Source organism: Balaenoptera physalus (assembly GCF_965194825.1).
Source record: "Balaenoptera physalus genome assembly, chromosome: 3".
In the NCBI taxonomy this organism is placed as follows: Eukaryota; Metazoa; Chordata; class Mammalia; order Artiodactyla; family Balaenopteridae; genus Balaenoptera; species Balaenoptera physalus.
In genome coordinates, this window is record NC_138890.1 from 155,005,067 (window position 1) to 155,026,517 (window position 21,451).

Here is a 21,451-nt window from a genome sequence, read left to right on the forward strand (position 1 = left end):
TCTCAGCAGAAGGCAAAGATATGTTAAGTAATGAAAGAAAATAGAATGGTTAACAAAGAATTCTATATAAAGCAAAAATACCCTTCAAATGAAGATGAAATAAACACAGTCTCAGAAAAACAAAGGCTAAGAGATTTGTTTTCAAGTATACCTTCACTATGGGAAATGCTATATCTCAAGTGGAAGCAGATAAATCTAAGAAGGAGTAAATAATATTGGAAATGGTAAATATATGACTAAATGTAAAATTCTATTCACTGTGTGAAACAATATTAAACACTATGTCTTGTGTTTTATAAAAATATGTGGAATACATAACAATAATTGTATAAAATGTAAGCACAGTAAATGAGGTTATTCCATTATCATTATATTTTCCATTGTTTTATATGCTTTAAAAATACTAATTTGTTGCCTCTGAAAATAAAAATATATATTGTTGTCTCATATGTTAAAGCTGCATTTTCAGTTTCTAAGATAACCAGTGGGAGATAGTAACAAACGGTATAACAAAACAGCTAGTAGAAAATGGAAAAGGAAATAAATGAAATTTTTAAAAAGTACCTAATATAAAGAATGGCAGGAAAGGTAGAATAAAGGAGAAAATGACAAGCAGACGACAAAGAGCAATATGGTAGATTTGAACTCAACTAAATTAGCTATTATATGTGAATTATATAAACATTCACTTTAAAACATAAAGATTGACACACAGGATTTTTAAAAAGATAACTCAAACTATTTTAAACACATACACACATTAAACGTAATTAATTATATATGAAGCTGACACACCCAGTAGAGTCATGCGCTACTATAAAAATGTATATTACATAAAGCACAAATCTAACACTGACGACACTACTACCACAAATTTTTTTTACTACTGTGCTTTTCTCCCCATTAGTCAGGAGATGTGCTCTCATGTTGCACACTGCAGAGGTTCAGTAAATATAATCTGTACTTCCTCCTTTAGCTTTTCTCTATACCCAGTAGCCAAACTGCAGAAATAGCCAGTGTCAAAGAGGATGATATAAGTAGGCCACTGGGACCAGAAGAATGCTTGAACTAGACCGGGGCCTTGTCCCTGTAGGTGTATTTCTGTCTGTTTTAAAAGCAAAAATTCCAAATTTGACACCAGTCACTTAAAACTTAGTTCCCTACAGCAATGCCATTGCCTCATTTGGCCTTCACAGAGATCCTATGATTATTTCCTCCTTTGTTGTGTGAAAACCGAGGCTGTAAGAGGTTGGGTAACTTGCTTAGATTCACACAGAAAAACACAGAATTATTATCTAAATTATCAAACCCATTCTCTTGAAGGGTGGACTATGAAAAGAAATCCGATAAGTGTACTCAGAACATGTAATCTGATGTTCTTGTGTATAGCGCACTAAAAATAACAAAGGTGTGAGAGTAAAACAGACCTGGGTTCAATCACAGCTGTGCCACCTGTGAGCTGCGTGATTTGGCTGTTACATTTGACCATTTCCAAGCCTAATGTTCTTTATTTGCCAGGTAAGAAAATGCATGCATGCCTTTTTTTAATATTATTGAGAAGATACAATGAGGTAAATGTAGGAGGTACCTAGTGCAATACCATCATGGCTAGTTTTCAAACTATTGCTAAAAAAATAACACCAGGGGCTTCCTTGGTGGCGCAGTTGTTGAGAATCTGCCTGCCAATGCAGGGGACACGGGTTCGAGCCCTGGTCTGGGAAGATCCCACATGCCGCGGAGCCACTAGGCCCGTGAGCCACAACTACTGAGCCTGCGCATCTGGAGCTTGTGCTCCGCAACAAGAGGCCGCGACAGTGAGAGGCCCGTGCACCGTGATGAAGAGTGGCCCCCGCTCACCACAACTAGAGAAAGTCCTCGCACAGAAACGAAGACCCAACACAGCCAAAAAAAAATAGATATAAATAAATAAATAATTAATTAATTAAAAAAAAACCCACCAATTTTACTTAAAGCAAAACAAACTGTAGGTACAGTTTTGTTCTTCTGTCTGCATTTTTCATTTTAAGACCAGAAGTTAATATATAGGTACTAAGATATTAATCTTCATACACAATAGCTGAAACTATAAAACCGAAGTTTGAACAATATTACATTTCCTTTTAAGATGTATTTGTAATAACTTATTCTAGCTTTGCCTGTTAAAATATGCTGCTGTGTAGATAAGGTTAGCTATATGTTACAGATAATGTGATAATTGCAGATGGCTCTTTCTTTTAGAGAAAAAAATTGAGGTCTTATATATTAACCAATTAGCCAATTTCAAAATTAGGGGTCCCTTTTATGAACCTTATTATACACCAGGCATGTAATAATGTATGTGCTGGTTAAGATCACAATGTGTAAATAAGACAAGATTTTAGCCTCCAAGGAATTTGCTCTCTGATGGAGGGAGATGGACCTGCCTCCCTCCAAGAGACAGAAAGAAATGTATGCCCATTAGTGATATCTGAAGAAGAGTGGTAAATCATTACCCTTGCATGAGGGACACCCTCACAGAGGAGATGGCCCTTACACTGCCTTGAAGGATTAAAAAAAAAAAGTACAGAAAGCAGTACGAGTTCCCTGGCAGAAGGAACAGTGTGCGTGAAGAATGCAAAACAAACAAAAAGGATTACATTCAAGGAAGTATGAAAAATTCCGTTCACCTGGAGCACTGCATATCGGGGTTGGAAGCATTGGAACCTGGAGTCTTTGGAGCCTTCTAGACATCAAATGCTTAGACCCTCTCCTGAACTTAACCACAGGGTGAATGTGCAAGCTCATTCTCAGATCAACGCCCAAGTCTGTGGTTGTTATCTGACCCATCTGCTCTTTGGAATCACCAGGGAAGCCAAGGGAATTGCCAGGGTCTGGGCTTTATACACCCTAGAACAACTGAGTCAGAATGTCAGGATGAGAAACCTAAGCTCAGGTGATCCTCATCTGTCACCAGGGCCAAGAGCCACTGACTTAGTTACTCCAACCAGGGTTAGATGCTAACAGACAGTAGATAAGAGTCAAAAGTCTTTCCTTTTTGTTGGTTTAAAAAGAAAACTTCTTGGGCTTCACTGGTGGCGCAGTGGTTGGGAGTCTGCTTGCCAGTGCAGGGCACACGGGTTCGAGCCCTGGTCTGGGAGGATCCCGCGTGCCGTGGAGCGGCTGGGTCCGTGAGCCACAGTTGCTGAGCCTGCGCGTCTGGAGCCTGTGCTCCGCAACGGGAGAGGCCCGCGCACCACGATGAAGAGTGGCCCCCGCTCTCCGTAGCTGGAGAGAGCCCTCACACAGAAACGAAGACCCAAAAACACAGCCATAAATAAATAAATTAAAAAAAAAAAAAAAAGAAAGAAAAGAAAACTTCTCAAGGTCACTTTCACTTGGCAGGGTATAAATTATCCCTATGGTGTCTTAAGAGAAGAAACTCAGACTTTCTACTGTGGTGTTTCAGTGCTTCTAGCAAAGTACTGTGTGTGAGGATATTCTTTAAAGGTTTGCTTATTTATGGAGATGATGTTAAAGTCACTGTTTAGCTCAGAGCTTTCAATCTTTTTTTTGGCTGTGCACTTAAGATATATGAATATCATCTTGTAATATGTTAACTATACTTTTTGTACAATTACTAATATATTTACTACGATTGTAAAATTTTACAATATATGCTGATATATTACACACATTGTAAAACACACAATATAAAAATTTGCAAAGGTTAAATAAATTTAACAATATTTAAAAATTTTTTTAAATTCTAAAAAAAAAAAAGACTGACCATACAAGTTATATTTTTATCTTTAAGAGACTTGGGAGGGCTTCCCTGGTGGTGCAGTGGTTGAGAATCTGCCTGCTAATGCAGGGGACACGGGTTCGAGACCTGGTCTGGGAAGATCCCACATGCCGCGGAGCAACTAGGCCCGTGAGCCACAACTACTGAGCCTGCGCGTCTGGAGCCTGTGCTCCGCAACGAGAGGCCGCGATAGTGAGAGGCCCGCGCACCGCGATGAAGAGTGGCCCCCACTTGCCACAACTAGAGAAAGCCCTCGCACAGAAACGAAGACCCAACACAGCCAAAAATAAATAAATAAATAAATAAATAAATAAATAAATAAATAAATAATGAATAATGCTTTAAAAAAAAAAAAGACGGGAAAAAATCAAAAAGGACATCATTAGCTGTAAGATTTGCAAGACATTTATATTAAAGGCACCTTTTAGAAATTGCTATTAAATAAATCAAAACATGGCACACACATAAAGATATGTATTAGCTTACTTTTTGGGAAACGTTTTTCTTCTTTCAATTGTCTACGATTTCTGCTATTTGTGTGGGTAGGCTCCTCTTTTGAAGCTTTGAGATACTGTTTATGACAAAGCTCTTTGATTTAAGAATCCGTGTTTTTAGAATCTAAATTGTTAATACCAGTCTTTTTAATATCAAACTTTCTCAATTATATTTTCTTTTCAACTTTGGTGGAGCAAATGCCATTATTTTTTGTTCTTCTATTAATTAATAAACTAAAACCTAAACATAGAATCTGCATAGCTCTGAAAATTGAACAGATACGTAATTTCCCTCCTTCCTGATATCCAAATGAACCATATCCCAAGGAAGAATATAGCATAAAAGGAGAATGCAGTCAGTAAGCTTCAGAAGCTTGAAAACAAGGTATTCCCTGGCAGTCCAGTGGTTAGGACTCCGAGCTTCCACTACAGGGAGCATGGGTTCGATCCTTGGTCTGGGATATAAGATCCTGCATGCCATGCAGAGTGGCAAAAACAAAAAAAAAAGCTTGAAAACAGATGACTGAATTGTTTTACCGAGAAAAGCAAATCCCAAAATTTCATTTGAAAAAGCTGATACAAACTTTAAAAAAAGAAAAACGTCCATAAATATTACATAAAATAACATGTTTAGCAGCCTTTGAAACAATACGTTTATCAATTGGCTTGTAGAGATGTTCACAATACATTAGATAGAAAAGCAAGATTCAGAGAGGGTAATGAAATATGCTGTTTATTTTTAATTAAAACACTAAGGGTACATATAAACAATATAGGTAGAGAGATCAATAGATATACATAGGTGACAGAGACACAGAGACATAGATGCATAGATACAAAGATACACAGATTAAAAGATGAATAGATAGATTTTTAAATTTGATTACATAAGGTACAAAAAATTGTGTAAGAGGCTGTTAATGTCAGTACCTACACTGAAAGAAGGGGTAGTAAAAGAAAAGAGGGACAGAAAGGAGGAAAAATAAGGGAAAAAGAAGAAGTGTTAAAAGTTTTAAAGTTTCCATGATAAAAATAATATACAGGATATAATCCCATTTATTTAAAATTAATTGTGTGAGTGATTTAATTTACATGGTAAATAACAGCAATAGAAATTTTCTTATATTTGAGTGCTATCAAGTGATTTTACTCTGTTTGACTTTTAGGATAAGCATATAGTGTTTATGTACCAGCATATAACAACATCATTTTAATTAAAAAAGAAAATAAATGATACTGTTTTTATTAAATTTTCTTTTGTTTGAAACATATGAAGTGCATGAAATACCATTTACTGGCTAACTACTCTGGTTTTCTTTCATGTGCTAAAAGGATACAAAGATGAGTAAAATTCTAGGGGTTTTTAAAATATATCTTTAATGTAGGTGTCAGTGGAATTTTTGTTATATTATTTTTAGAATACTTATCTGACTAACATAATCTGGACAAGCATTTGTAAGTATTTCCAAAGATTTACTCATGATCCAGAAAGAAAAAGCTTTAACATATGTTTAATACTTACCAATCATTTATAAATTGGTATGTCCTTCTAACCTAATTCCTTACTAGAACTTATTCTAAATCTAGATACACATTTCCTATGTTCTATATCATATAAAAAAAATCTCTTTAGTAAGAATAAACATGTTAGGTATAATTCTTTACTTTATAGAAACTTTGTGGATGAGAAATCTCTCTAGGGGATACACAATATTCCAGCTACCTTTGGCCAGCAGTGCCTGGAGTTGTGATGTGCTTTGTTGCCAATAGGCAGTTGAAGAGGCTGTATAGTGCTTAACAGAATGGGCATTAAATTTAAATAGAACTGGTTTCTACTCCTGGTTCTATCAACTGCCTAGCTAAGTAAATTTTGACAGACAACTTCACTGATCGTCAGTATCCTTATACTATATCAAGTGAAAACAAAATCCATCTTGTAGAGACGTATGTAAAATGCTTATAGTTATTTATGCAAATATACAATAAGTTAAAGTCATTGCTATTATTATAATTAGTTGTATTATTATTACTATTGATAGCAGTAGCAGTTGCAATAATAATAACAGTGGTATTCAGGTGACAATTACAACTATAAGCAGAATTTTAAAAAATAACAGAGGACTCGTATAAGCCATCCATCTTCTGCATGCTTTATGAATATCCAAAGAAAGATTTCAAGGATTCTGAGAACTTCCTAAATTTTCATCATCTATATAAAGACTGGAAAATGTTGAAGTTCTTTGAACTATGATGAAAAAACAAAGAGCAACTAAGAATATTGACTCAAAAATTCTACTTCTGCTGAATTATTTTGTGTATGGATCATTTCATGATCCCAGAGTCTGTCCATGGTTCATATTTCATTGCCACAAACATGATATAAAGCCCCTTCTCTTTCATATCTTTTTTTCACCATTCTTTAGAAAAGTATTGCTCTCTAGAGGAAGCAGTGTGTGTGCAGTTGTGAATCAAGAGTAGAACAAGAGAGTATGCAAGGGAGTGGTTTTGATAATGGGCCCTGGGATAAAACCTGAGTGAGCTGAGAAGTTAGAAACACAGAGGCGTGACAAACATTGAAAGAAGATGGGAGGTCAATGGGGGAGAGAGGTCCTGAAGTGGAGACAGAATTGCTGGCATAAGATCCCAGAGAGAATGACTTGAAAGGAGAAGTCAGAATAGGAAAATCAAAAGCAAGGAGGAGTCAGTGTGTTGTGTAGATGAACTAAGTGGTTGCTGAATTTATTAAAAATGATGACAATTGTTGAAAAGACTGTCTTTTCTCCATTGTATATTCTTGCCTCCTTTGTCATGGATTAACTGACCATAGGTATGATAAAATCTATGTCAAGTATGGATAAAGGAGTGAGGAAAAATGGCCTAGCAAAGACAAGCAAGGAGATCATTTATCCTAACTCCAGGCCTGTGGTACTCCAGGCTATGGGAATAACACCATCTCTCAAGTGAGAAACATGAAATGGAAAAGAATCTTCAGACAGTGGCCAGCCTTGAGTTAAAGCAGGGAACCGAAGGGAACGTTCAAAGAAAAGGCTGAGGATACAAAGGATTTCCTAATGTTAAACAGATTTGCCAGTGGGCGTATTTGGAATGAGGGAACTCTGATGAGATTTGGGGATACCTCAAGTTATAGAGTGATAAGAATCAAGGTGATGATAGATGATTGGAGAAGCTTCAACTCTGGAGAGGGCCTGAGGTAAGTAGGAATGTGAGCAATGATGGGATTACTATAGAGGAAAAAGAATAACTTACAATTTTTGCTCCATTCCTAAGTATAGTTTAATCTTCATTGCAGGAGCAAATCCTTGGCGCTGAGGTCTGGTAGGGGATATTCATGATAGTGGTATGCAAAAGCTCTTGTGCAAAGCATTTCCATTTTGGCTGGGAAAGAGTGAGCAATTCTTTCCCAGCTAGTGGTCTTAAATTCCAGGGTAGCCCCATGTGTGGTGTCACAGCACAGGAAGCTTCTGTCTCAGTTGTCCCAGTGCAACATCCATGTCTTTATGGTCCTCCTTAAACACTGCAGGACAAATTGTATGCTTAAAAATTAACTTGAGTATAAAGTTTATTTTATTCATAAATTCATCTTTTTCTAAAAAAATTTCCACTTCAGTGCAAGATAAACTAGCATTGTGACTAACTTTTTCAATGTCTTTCTCAACAATATGTAAAATAATTACTTTATAATAGAATAGTATTTTAATAATAAAATGCAAAAAATATTGGAGTCTTCTATGTGGCATGGTAAATAGGTTCTGGTACCAATTTAAATGTGTGTGGGTGGGCCCTCACACCAACAAAGAACTCTCAGGACACCAGATGAGTGTCCTATAATTTAACTCAATTCTGACACTATCTACCTGGAAATAGCATCAGATTCCACAGGTTAAAGGGTTCAGTCCTACAAGACTGCCTTCTCAGCTGCAAGATTAGGTTGCTACTGTACTTTTTTTTTTTTTTTTAACATTTTTATTGGAGTATAATTGCTTTACAATGGTGCGTTAGTTTCTGCTTTATAACAAAGTGAATCAGCTATGCATATGCTACTGTACTTCTGACCAACTGGCTATAAATCAGAAGTTCCCATGATCCCACTTTGGATTTGATTAATTTGCTAGAGTGGCTCACAGAACTCACAGAGAAACATTTTACTTACTAGATCACCGGTTTACTATGAAAGGATGTAACAGGAATAACCAGATGAAAGAGATGCATAGGACATGGTATGGAGAAAAGACTTGGAGCTTCTATGCTCTACCCAAGGGCACCACTCTCCCCAAATCTCCACTGGTACACCAACTGGACGCTCTCCAAATCTTGTCTTTTTGGGTTTTTTGTGGAGGCTTCATTACATAGGTATAATTGATTAAATCATTGGCCATTGGCCATTAATTCAACCTCCAACACTCTCTCCTTCCCAAATCAGGGGAGTGGGACTGAAAGCTCCAAACCTCTAATCACTTGGTTGGTTCTGAACCTGAGCAGGACCCTGTGGGGCTCCTAAGCAGGGAAGCCTTTCTGTCCCGTTTCTTGACTCCAGCCTCCATGATCTTCCCTGAGTTCCAAAGGGCAGATTCAAACAGTTGCTAATCCCAGAAGGGAAGGGATGCAAAGACAAGGGAAGGGCAGCCAGGAAACAAGAGTGCAGCCTTGGGGCAGGGTCCTGGTTCGACCTCAAGGGATACATATAACAATGTCTTTAAATTCTTTCAAGAGGTCAGCATTCTTCATACTAGAGAAAGACCACCTGAGGCTACATTAAAGGAACCAGAGAAGCTCATCAAGAAGATTACCTGAGACCAGATTAGAGGAGTGGAGAGGCCTTTCACACACCTTAATCTTATCAGCAACCCTACCTTTGAACCATCACCGTAAAACGCCTCACCAAACTCCCCTGGGTTGGAACACATAGTTTTCTAGGGCAGAAGCCCACTCTGTCCCACTTTGCCTGGCAAAGCAATAAAGCTATTCTTTTCCACTTCACGCAAAACTCCGTCTAATTGTCTGATTCAATTAGGCACTGGTGTACAGAGGCTGAGCTTACGGCATCAGTTCTCCTGGCATTCAGCCCCCATCCTTAGGTGCAGTCCAACAGTCACCTCACTAACTTAAGAAAAGAAACCTTTATGGATCTTATCTCTTAGGAAATCCCAATGGTTTTAGGAGCTCTGTGCCAGAAACCGGGATGAAGAGTAAATATATATATATTTCTTATTATATATCACAATATCACACAGGAATAAGTCAGCTGTTTTGAACAGTATTATATAGATGGAGTCCTCAGGTATGGGGACACATTATACTCAAAGAAGAAGAAAAGAAAAAAATGTCATGACATGTTTTTGCCATAAGGTAGTACTTTTAAAGTACCAAATGATTAAGAAAAGTTAATTCAAGCTAAAGTAATCTTGAAAAGAATAATTCAAATAATATTTTACATTTACTGTAAATTAATTTTCATGTCTAAATACATTAGAAAAGGAAATATACTCCTACTACTGTAAATACTGATGATGAATAGTTTTATGCATACCTGTTTGCTAAATATTTATAAACATTATTCTAAGTATCAAAAACTGTTTTATATGATGTAGAATGCTATTTACATTTGAAAACTTACAAGTAGCTCTACATATGATAGAAAATAATTTTCAATAATTCCAAGGTTTAGGCCCCTTGTTTTCAAATGCTCCATAATCACTGTGACAAAGGAGAGAAAGGCAGAAGACTCCTGAGATAGTAAGATAGTAACCACTTTTTAGTTGGCAAATCCCCCTTTCCCCCTTTATCTAGAAGTAGTGAAAATAACTTCAAATCAGGCAATAGAATGTTTGGTTGGATTGTGGATTTCGCACAAAACAGCCTTTCCCTACAGTTGGGTTTCAGTGGGAAATGAAATGCATGCAACTTTAGGGATTCAAAGCTTTTATTTGTGAATATTTACCTTAAACTATGATAAAATATTTTGTTTGGTTCCTTTTTCCCACTTTACATGCATTACTTTATCTCAGCATTAACAGAGAGACTTCTGTAATACGTTTATTTAAAGGAACAAGCAGAACTGGAAGAAATGAATATAAAGGAGAATGTGAATTTTATATTAAGTGTCTTTGCTTCAAGAAAACACTCTTAGCCTCCATGAAGAATTCACTACGTTGTTCTTAACCAGCCCTGAACAATTTGCTTTATTTCTTCTTTCTCTTCCTTCATTTGTAGATGAACAAAGGGAAGTCCCTTTTGCGGGGGTTCCATTTCCTAGACTTCAAATTCACAAGTATTTAAAAACTGTGTACTACAAGTTATATTACCATGCATTAGCTGTGTCACATTTTATTTGGGGACATGTAAAACTGTATATTCCAAGTATTTGTTTTCCCTTTTAAGAAATGAATTTCCATAATGCACATAATAATGCCTCAGATAGGCAGCTCTATTATCTACACTTCATGGATAAGCTTCACCATTGGGGGTGGGTGGGGGGCAGAAGTGCAATTTTATTTATATTTTCTATTGTCAGTTTTCCTTTGAAGCATCAAATAGGATATTGATATTTTTTTGGCACTTAAGCTATTTACTTACTGTGACTTAACGAACTGTTATAAAGTGAGCCATATTCCCACCGTGCATTTCATACAACTATTACTAGAACTTCTTTTCAGAAGGATTTATCTTCTAATCAATATTTTTCTTATTGTGCCATTTCCAGAAGTACTAAGGAGACTTCTCTTCTGTAACAGGATTTGATTCTGTTATGGTTTACCCTTTCTAATAGTTGTACAATGTACAACAGCAAATCTAACAGGTGGACCATCTAGTTCTTGTGATGTTGCTATGGTCCCAATTATATTTGTACGTTTCCAAGGAAGGTGAAAATCCCTCAATTGCATTATCAAGTAAAAAGCAAAGTGTTGTAGATATTTGAAATTATGCTTGAAATCATTCTCTTCACTGAAAAAGATCATGTTAAGACATCAACGATTAGATGTTTTTAAATTACTGTTTTTGAAAGATTATTTTAGTCGATAAACTCAGAGACACAGATAAAAATTCATGATCATTGATAAATATAATCCGGATTCTTTCTTTTCCTTAAACTTGGAATTTTGATACTGAAATTGAAATAGGTAGTTGTGAATTCTTCAGGGACTATACACAAAATTCCTTTTGAGCAACAGCACTCTCCACGTGATATATATTTTCTACAGATGATTTACAGGTTACAGACAGGCTGTGACCTTTCTCTTCCAACTGCAAACATATTAAGCAGAGCTGATTAACAGAGACGAAAAACACTGGGTTATTTTCTCTTATAGGGGTCTTTGACAAAGCCCTCTTCTCTGAGCCCTCCTACTTTATTCGCTTGCAAATCACTGTGCCTAAAGAGTCTTTCCTCCCCCAGCCCAAACCTGGAGCCCTGCAGCGCCATCAGTGGCAATATCTTCCTATGTGAGGGACGTCTCTTATTAAACAGAAACGCTGAATGGAAACCAATCAGATAGAGAGTTCCTTTGGCTTCAGCTTCCTGCCTGTCTGAGTTAAAAGTGATGCTCGCTGGAAGAGGGAGGCACACTGAGCCTCATGAAGATTCAGCTGTGAAGATACTATAAAAAGAGGAGAGAGGGAATGAGAGAGAAGCAGCACCGGAATTGTCAGCGCTGAGCAGGGCTAAACTCGATTCCGTTGCTAAACAAGGTAAATGTTATTTACTTTGCTTGACAATAGAAGCTCTTTAATTTTTGCTTTCTTGTAATGTAGTAATACAAATATTGCTTTTCTCCTAGTTGCTATATTTTGCTCCTTCCCCCTCTCTCTCTCAACATTTAAAAGCAGGTAAGAAAACATTTTATAGTATTTGAATATGATATTAAAATGCTCAGTGAAAAAGCTTGCAATGTTTGCTTCTTATTTTACTTTTACAAAACTGATACCTACCAAAGCTCTTTTTATAGTGCTCAAATTTGCATATGGAGCATTAATATAAAAATAAAACTAAACTTCACATTGTGTTGATTTTGGTGGCTTTGAATTACATATTAATTGTGTTTGTGTATACTATTATATCAATTTTAAATGGACCCTGGTTTTCTCATAACTTTTGTTTACATAATTTGAGTCAGAACTGTCAAAAATAAAGACATCTTTTTCATGTCTTAATAAGAAATGATTTCTTTATTTTTAATATTAAAATGAAATGATACGTAAACAGTAAAAATAACACATATATAGATGGACATAGGATGTCAGGATTATGGTGACCACTTTACCTGGTGAAGGAGGTTTCTTCACATATTTGTAGTTCTCACTCAGGTCAATATTCTGAATGTGTACATCTGCTGGCTATAATTGCTCTCCATTATTGCAGGCAAATGTATCTTAATGTAATAAAGACTGGATGAAAACCACAGGAGGGAGAGAGTTTCAAAGGCAAAATTGTGTTTTATTTGAAGTGATATGGAAAATGTAGTGACTTGATGGAGCATTTTTTTTTTTTTACTTTGCATACTCAAAATAACCATTCCCATCAATTATATTTTCAAGCACGCTAATCTCTAAAAAGGCATGTCGAATTTTAACTAAAGGTTATCAATATTCTACAGCGTTCACATTTAGATACTGTTAACAGTGTATGTTCTCAGAATCTATTTTAAATAACAAAAGTGCATAAAAGAAAAGTGATCACCTGTAGTAGATGAGTTCACATTTATTTGTATTATTAACTTTAGATAAGAATGTAATGGACTATAGATTTGAGGAGAAACTGGAGGTCTTTTCTGGAGATTTGTTGTAATTTAATATTGTGTTACATATATATCTATGAGATTAATAATCAAGATTTTTTCACAAGGTCTTTGAAATCTATGTAGCATGAAAAAATAAGTGATTTTTGTAACAGCAAAAGGTGGTAACTTTTTCATGACAGGAGGAAATCTTCATTTGGCTCTCTTTACTTATCTGTAAAATTAGCAGTGTTGTCTATTTTTAGCCATAGCTAAGAATGAACTTGATCATTCAGTGTTCTTAACTTGGAAAAAAAGTATGATTTAAAAACCTCTAACATTCAAGAGAGGATAAATCCTATTTTCAGATTCAGACACTGCTTCATTACCTAGACAATGTTGTGTCAAGTGTAGAACTACAAAACCGGTTAATACAGGTTCGAATGGTAGACTTTTTTGAAAAATAAAGAAAATGAAATAACATGCTATTCTAGCACATAGCAGCAAAGAACTTGGACATAACATGAACAACATGCATTTGCGGTCTTGTCATCAAGCATATTATGGATTCAACTGAAGTTTTCACAAAGGAAGAGTACAAAATAATTGTATGCACTTAATAGATATATGCTGAGATGTTGAAATACTGTCATCTCTGTATTTGCTTTGAAAAATGAGAAAATGTAAGATAAAGCTCATGATATAAGCAAATCTAATTCTGGAAATAATGAATAGAAAAATGCTTCAGAGGAAGCAGGTAGTGTCAGTTTTTCTAACTTTAAGTCAGAAAGATTTGGTAAGACTAATAAAGCAAGTCATATAAGATAATATTATTTTCTAGGATGGAAAAGTAAGTTTTCCCTTTATTACACTATTTGATAGCTTAAAAAACAATTTTGAAATGGTTCACATAATTATGTCACCATTATTGTATCCTTTGCATAATTGAAATAAAAATGTCTTGTACCACTGCCTACGTGTAAAAGATCACAATATCAAAGTTGGCTTTGAAATTACATTTTTAAATGATATGTTGCATGACTTGATAAATTGTATGTTACATCAGAAGCTCTTCTGAATGTTACCTTGCATGAAAAGATTTCACTTGGTATTTTACTGTGCCCCTCATACATGCAAAGTTTAGCCAGTTTAATGTCCATTCTTTGGTACATACACCAAATGGGAATAAAAAAGTAATCGGAGATTTGTTTTTCTGCTGGGTTACCTCTTTTTAGTGATTTGAGGCAGACACGCATTCCATACAATATTTACACAATGTATAGGTGCAGCTAATCAGAATGCTTTGGACAATGCTTAAAATTACATAACAAAATATGTGAGTAATATGGCAATATATTGTATGCAAGAAAGTATAAGTTAAGGTGAGAGTTAATTTAAAAAATACGTGAGTGTGTCACAAATAAACATTGGCTGTAACTTGTTCTCTATGAAAGTGAAGAGCCTAGATGGATAATTACTTAGTGTTAATACAAATGCTGCAATAATACAAATGCTTCACTAGTTTGCTATACTCTTTAAGACAAATTTTGTTCCCTCAAAGGTAAATTTAAAGTATAAATAAATTTAACATTTTTAAAAAACAGAGTGTGATATTTTAAAAACGTCCAATGTGATATTTTAAATATTTATACTTCTGACTTCAAGGATATATATATATATATATAATTATATATATATGATCCTATTATATGTAATATCAAATAGTAATATTAGTAGAGTAAGTTTGGTTTATGGTGAGGTATTTTATTATAAAAACTCTAGTTAGGTTCTTAGGCATTTTACTTAATTTTTCTATTTAATGAAGTTTTCTAGAAGAAAACATGCTAAATGGGACCAAAGGACATTGGTTTTAATTAGCTTTGTTTTTACCTGATGTAAATTTATACATAAGATTATTTTTATTGTAGAACATGAGACGTTTCCTAAGGTAAAGCAATTTCTTTCTTCGTATCTTGCATATCTGTTTTCAAAAATTAGTTGTGTCTTAAAATATATCCCCAAAAGCTTCTTAATGTCTATAACATTATCTTATTTAGGTGTTAACATAAAATTCTAGAACTTTAGAAATGGGGTTTTAACCACCTCCAACTTTAATGTTGCACAGGAAAACTGAGGTTTAGAAAGATCAGATTACATAACCAAGGCTGTCAAATTATATATGAAAAATTGTCAACATTGTGTGAAAATATATCATCATGTGGAAACATTATGTGAAAGCTAAGTCATGAGAATCATATTAGGAATGTACACACACGCATATGCACACACGCGTGCACGCGCACACAGTGATGAGTTGAAAACACCGACTACTAGATAGTTTTAAACATCCTGAAAAAGTTTTTTCTCCTATGATTCACTTCAAATTCCTCTGCCTGGAACCACCATTATCCTCATCATTAAAATATGGTAAGGAATGCACAGTGAGGAGTGTCTTTATAGCACTCTTAAATATTTTCATAGCAGTCCTAATATGTTAATGCACTTATCCCTAAATTTAGCACTACTAAGAGATGGTCTTATAGCCACATTAAGATGCAAAGTGTCTGAATAAAAGCAGGATCTCTGGAGCCTAACCAAGACATTTTATATTAGAACTACTGAGAAACACCTCCCAAAACATAAAAGTCCTAATAATGGATCTTACTGCTTATGAAGAGAAAATGGAAACCTCACGAGGTATTGTTGTTGCTGTGGTGTGTGTGTATGTGTATAATACATATCTATTTATTTTTAAGAGAAAAGATGGGGAAAAGGAGAAGACCTGAATATTTTCTTAAAGTGATATTCAAGGTTTTCCTTTTTTTTTTTCTTATTCAATTACTTTGCTAAATTATAAATCAATTGCAGGGGGAATGAGTGCTCTCATAGTCTCTATTTCTCTTCATGAGCGAGATAATTCTTGGTCTTTCTAATTAATCAATGAAACACCACAGCATATGACTGTTTTGTAAGGGTGAATTAAAAAGCCTGCTCTACATATCACTCTTCGAGATTAATCCTACAATTGCAAAGAATGGAGATAGCAGTGGCTAATAGTTGTTATTTGATTTTTGAGTTTAAAGATGAACGTGTTCCTAAATGTACTATAAGAAATAGATATACCCGACAGAATTTATATTGGAATATGCTAAACTCACTACAGTTTATGTATTATTAATAGAGTATCCAACGCATAATGGACTTTTCCTTCATACTTACTTGAAACAGGATGTTAGGGAAGTCATAAAAAACAACGGACAATATTTATAGGAAGGAAGTATAATAAGGATGACAACAATGTATAGCATAACAATGTGTAATCTAAGCAAATAAACACCAATAGTTCACTTCCTATGATAAAAGACATCATTTAAATCATACTGCTTTTATAAACTAGGCCATCAATCCTAAAAGTTTTCAAAGGGGGTTTTCCCCCAGACAAGTAATTTCTTTATCATCTATTTTTTTCTACCGAACAGGTTACTTAAATAATTTAATGTAATTGCACAAAATATTTTTCAAAATATTCACATTTATGTGTTATAAATACTTCACAATGCAAAGAATATATCAGAAATCTAAGAAACGCAAATCTCTTTTTCACTCTTTTAAGCCCCAGATGAAACACTGGAGAAAACTTACAGGACAAATTACAAAGTAACATCTACATATCTATATCTTCAGGTATTTATCTATACATCTGCATCCATATGTATTTCTGTGTATCTGTATCTACAGGTAGATCTGTATGTGTGTGTATGTACCCAAAAAATATATATGGAAAATAGAAAGGAATAACACAATCAATTATTTCAATGTATAAATTAATTATAGCCTTTAAATTGTTACAATGGTGTAACATTAGACACTAAGAATCTATTTTGTCAGGCAGTTATGGATATTATATTATGAACAAATAGCAATTAAAACTATTTTTAAATTTTGGAAAAATTTAAACTCAAAGTTCATGTGTTATGGCTGATTTGGATAATTTTTTGAATAGGGAGAATTAGACTTGCATTTTTTAAAACTGTAAGTAGAAATAATCATTCTCCATTGAATGTCTAAAAGTCTTGACCTCATAAAATTATAATCTCTTTACCCATTCTTATGGTGGGTGGGAAAGTAAAGTAGGAATCATAATGCTATCTCAAACCATATTAGGTAAAAATTAGATGATTATTATCAGAAAATAAGATCTTTATTATTTTTTATTTGTTATATAAAATACAGAGAGAGCACATTACATGATGGAATTTTATTTATTGGGTCATTTTCCAAAGCCGAGGGTCAGTCAATAGGCATTTTATATTTCTTGTATTGTTGGGTAAGTTAATTATTTGCGTAATTCCAAATTTTCTTTATATTAAAAATATACTAAGATTAAATAGCATTGCTTTATGTCTAATAACATATATATAATAATTTAATAAAACAGTCAAGGATAAATATTTGTATTACTTCCACTCACCAGGTAAATATTATAACTTATTAGTACATTATAAATCAACTATGCATGTACTGAGCAGGGATTGAAATAGGTTTAACTATTAGAAGAGAAATAATATTTTTTCTTCTCCCCCTAATCGTGCCAGTTTAACTAGATGATGTGACATTTTATATATAGTTTCAATTCAGTTATGCTTTTTGGTACAAGAGCATTAAATAAGATTCAGATTTGTATTTCTGACAATATTACTCTTCCAAGGACTAAATAATTAATACACTATTATAATAATATATATGGTTTTGTATGCAAATCATATTTGTCTGTCTTTTATGTTTAGCTTAGAATTGAGGTCCCTGATACAATCATTAACAGTGAAGAAAGTTATTATCATACCGGGAATAAATATATTTTTCTTTATAATTAAAATTAACTTTGGTCAGTTTACAATAGGGAGTTCTATTGAAATACAAATAGTGAATACCAATAATAAGCTTACAGTTTTAAATATTGCATTTATTTTAGTTTATTACAATGAAGACTTTTTAAACAGTGCTGTCTGTATCTATATATTTATCTCTCTATATCAATTACAGATAGACAGATATATATATATACACATATATGTATGAGGTGTCTCAAGCTCACTACTTTGGACTTGAGACCTGTGTTAAATTTTGCTTCCAATGGATAAATAGGGAACACTATTTTATTTGAATAAGAAAGAAACTTCCAATTTTGGAAATTTTTTTGTGATTTTAGAAAGTTAAGAGGATAATTGTTCTAATAGAATTTTTTAAAAATAAATATATATCAGGAAACTGCTTGAGTTTATAATTCCTTATACCCAAAGATGAATACTGAAACTGACGGAGATCAAATGACAGAATGGAGACTAAGAAAGTAGTGAGATTCAATTGCAGACTCAGTAGCAGAGTCACACAATAATTTAATAATAATGCTATCATGGATGTCTGGTGTCTCCCCAGATCTATGCTTCTTGTGGTTTGCTGCTGACAAATGAAGCATTGCTTTGGGATCACTGCAACCCTTTATTTAAACACAAGCATGGAGATTGCGCTCCATTTTACCCAAGACTAAACTGTGTTTATCGAAGTCTTACATTGAAATTGAGCTTTAAACATATTCAGGGAGGAATAAAATTTTATTTCAGGATAAATATGTCACTTGTATATGTCTTGCATTATAGTTCAATGACCATATTTTTAAATTGCACTCTTCTAAAATTACAAGAAAATGTAGGTAAACAGCCCCTATGGAAAGAGCGTTGAGGAAATTCTACCCCAGAATGAAAATTTTATTTAGATTGTGGGTTTGGACAAACATATCCTTAAGTATTTATAAATAACGTTTTGTTATATAAAATATGGAACTGAAAGCAGATTTTAGAAAATAAGTAACTAATCATTATAGAGTTCTATACATAGTCATACATTACAGTGGCTTTCTACAAATAAGAGATGTTTTATAAGCTATCAGGGATATATATTTTATTAAAATTACAGTTTTATATCATTTTTTTAAATGTAATTATTTGATGTTTTTATTACCTTTCATCCAGTATTTTTACATATGTCAACAGGAACCCATTTGAAACTAATCTTTATCTCCATGGTGAGAAAAATTTTTAAGTATTAAATAGTCAATTTGCTAAAAGTAGATTTTTAACCAATTTAATATCTAAGAAAGTAAGCATACGGTAAGATTATGGAAGGAATTTTTAGTCTTTAACATGTGATTAAAAAGTTCTCAATAACAAATATACTGATAAGATATATCAAATGATATACTAATAAGTATATAACTGTATATAATTCATTAATAAGTTACTATTTCTAATATGCTAGGTGACATGTATTGTGCTGAAAGTGTTAAATGTTATTTTTTCCTTTAACTATAACTATAATCTATGAGGAAAGAAATTATCTACATCCATCTTCTTTTATCCTTTCCCTTCTGCTTGAATTCTGAATTGTTTGGTGGCTAAAATAGACCTAAGTTATACGTTGCCCACTGACTTCTACCAAACTGAATGTAAATCTATAGTGATTCACAGAAAGCAGATTTTTTGCATGCAATGAACTGTGATAATTTATTTCTCTTGCTACTTTTAACTACTTGTGCTTTCTTACCTTCACTGCAGTTTTAGCTTTGCTGCTACTTCTGTTTCCATACTTATGGCTTTGCTTCTAACTCCTTATCAGTTTTCCCTACCCCCACTCCTCCTCTACATCCAAGACAGAATATATTTAAATACAAGTGCTTTTCCTCCTTAATTTGGCTTGCACTTTGGGGAGATGATTCAGTGAACTGTAATAAAAAGTAGCTTTTCTAACATGAGAAACTCCTTAGATGAGGCGCTAATAAAAATTGGTCAATATATTTGTGGGCAATTTTAGAAACTCTTCTCCTCTGTTCCACCTCTCCCAACTTTTACTTTCTAATTGACTGAAAATGGGCCTTATAGGGAGCTGAATATTACCAAGGTCACAATTCATTAAGAAGAGATAAGTAGAACAAGGAGACGTGGTACTACTGACAAGTGGATTTGACTGCAGGTCCAGGAATGGAGCCCTGCCATGTATACAGCTGCATGAGGATTTTGGAGAATCGTTAAGAAAAAGCGGAACTTGAAAATCTAAGGCTATCCTTGTATCCTTGTATGTTAATACTCATAAGGTGTGTGTGTGAGGGGACAAGTTGGCAGAGTGTTTTGATATTGACTGCTTGGCCTCAGGAATCCCAAAATGGATGCATACAAACTTTTTACATTAAGAAGCTGATTTTGTGTTCCATTTTCATGTAGTAGAAATGACAGTCCATCTTACAGTTTGCAGGTGTTGGTAGAAGCAGTGCTTCTCATAACATCAGTAGCATAATGTAGTGTCCTAAATGTGTGCAGGTTTATTGAGAAGTCTGTTCAGAATCCTATATGCACTCTTTGTATTCTTTTCTTTTAAGCTCACTATCAGGAAAAAGATCTTCAGATTATTTGTAGTGGTTAATTAATTTATCCGTTGGCTGATTATTTCATTTTCCTACCTTTGAATTTACTCATTATTGAACACCTGCTACACGTCCTAGGCTCTACGCTGTTGTGGAACATGTGCTGAGAAGACCTTCACATGGAAACCACTCTTATTTCCAAACAGCTTCAGTTGTTAGAGATTCTCCTTTTGCCATAAGTGACAACATTTATCTGTTTGTAAATTCTCTATTTTGTCTTAGTTTTGCTTGGTACTAATCTTTATTTCACCCCTATGTATTAGTATTAAAAGAAAAGCATTCAAAGAAAACTTTGTCCAGCCTATATTTTTTCTTCAGTATAAACAACCCTCATTACTTCAATTTTTTTTTAAAATTAATTAATTAATTTATTTATTTTTGGCTGTGTTGGGTCTTCGTTTCTGTGCGAGGGCTTTCTCTAGTTGTGGCAAGTGGGGGCCACTCTTCATCGCGGTGCGCGGGCCTCTCACTATCGCAGCCTCTCTTGTTGCGCAGCACAGGCTCCAGACGCGCAGGCTCAGTAGTTGTGGCTCACGGGCCTAGTTGCTCCGCGGCATGTGGGATCTTCCCAGACCAGGGCTCGAACCCGTGTCCCCTGCATTAGCAGGCAGATTCTCAACCACTGCGCCACCAGAGAAACCCACTTCAATTTTAAAATAAGTAACATTTTACAGACTGCTCTACCATTCTAGTTGCCCTGTGTGAACTGAACTCTTGTTTGATATTGTTCCTAAAATTGAAATCAATAATCCTAATATGAAACAGGGAGCACACAATAAGTAGGACTATAACTCCCTTTTAAAAGCTACTTTTCAAATTAATCCAAGACCGTTTTTCTATTCCTCTTCACTGCTTCCAAAAGACATACATAGAAAAAAAAAAATGTCTTTATGATGTGTAATTCTGTCTTATAAGATAAAATGCCAAATCCTGACAGATATAACACTAGTCACATCTTACATTGGTCTTT

At 34.3% G+C, this 21,451-nt stretch overlaps 1 long non-coding RNA gene across 1 annotated transcript; it reads left to right on the top strand.

The window, feature by feature from the left end:
• Nucleotides 1-1,650: 1,650 nt before the first annotated feature.
• On the top strand, nt 1,651-20,827 carry LOC309656895. Its single transcript, XR_014261589.1, has 2 exons — nt 1,651-11,982; nt 12,072-20,827. It is a non-coding gene; the product is annotated as an uncharacterized lncRNA (long non-coding RNA).
• Nucleotides 20,828-21,451: the final 624 nt, after the last annotated feature.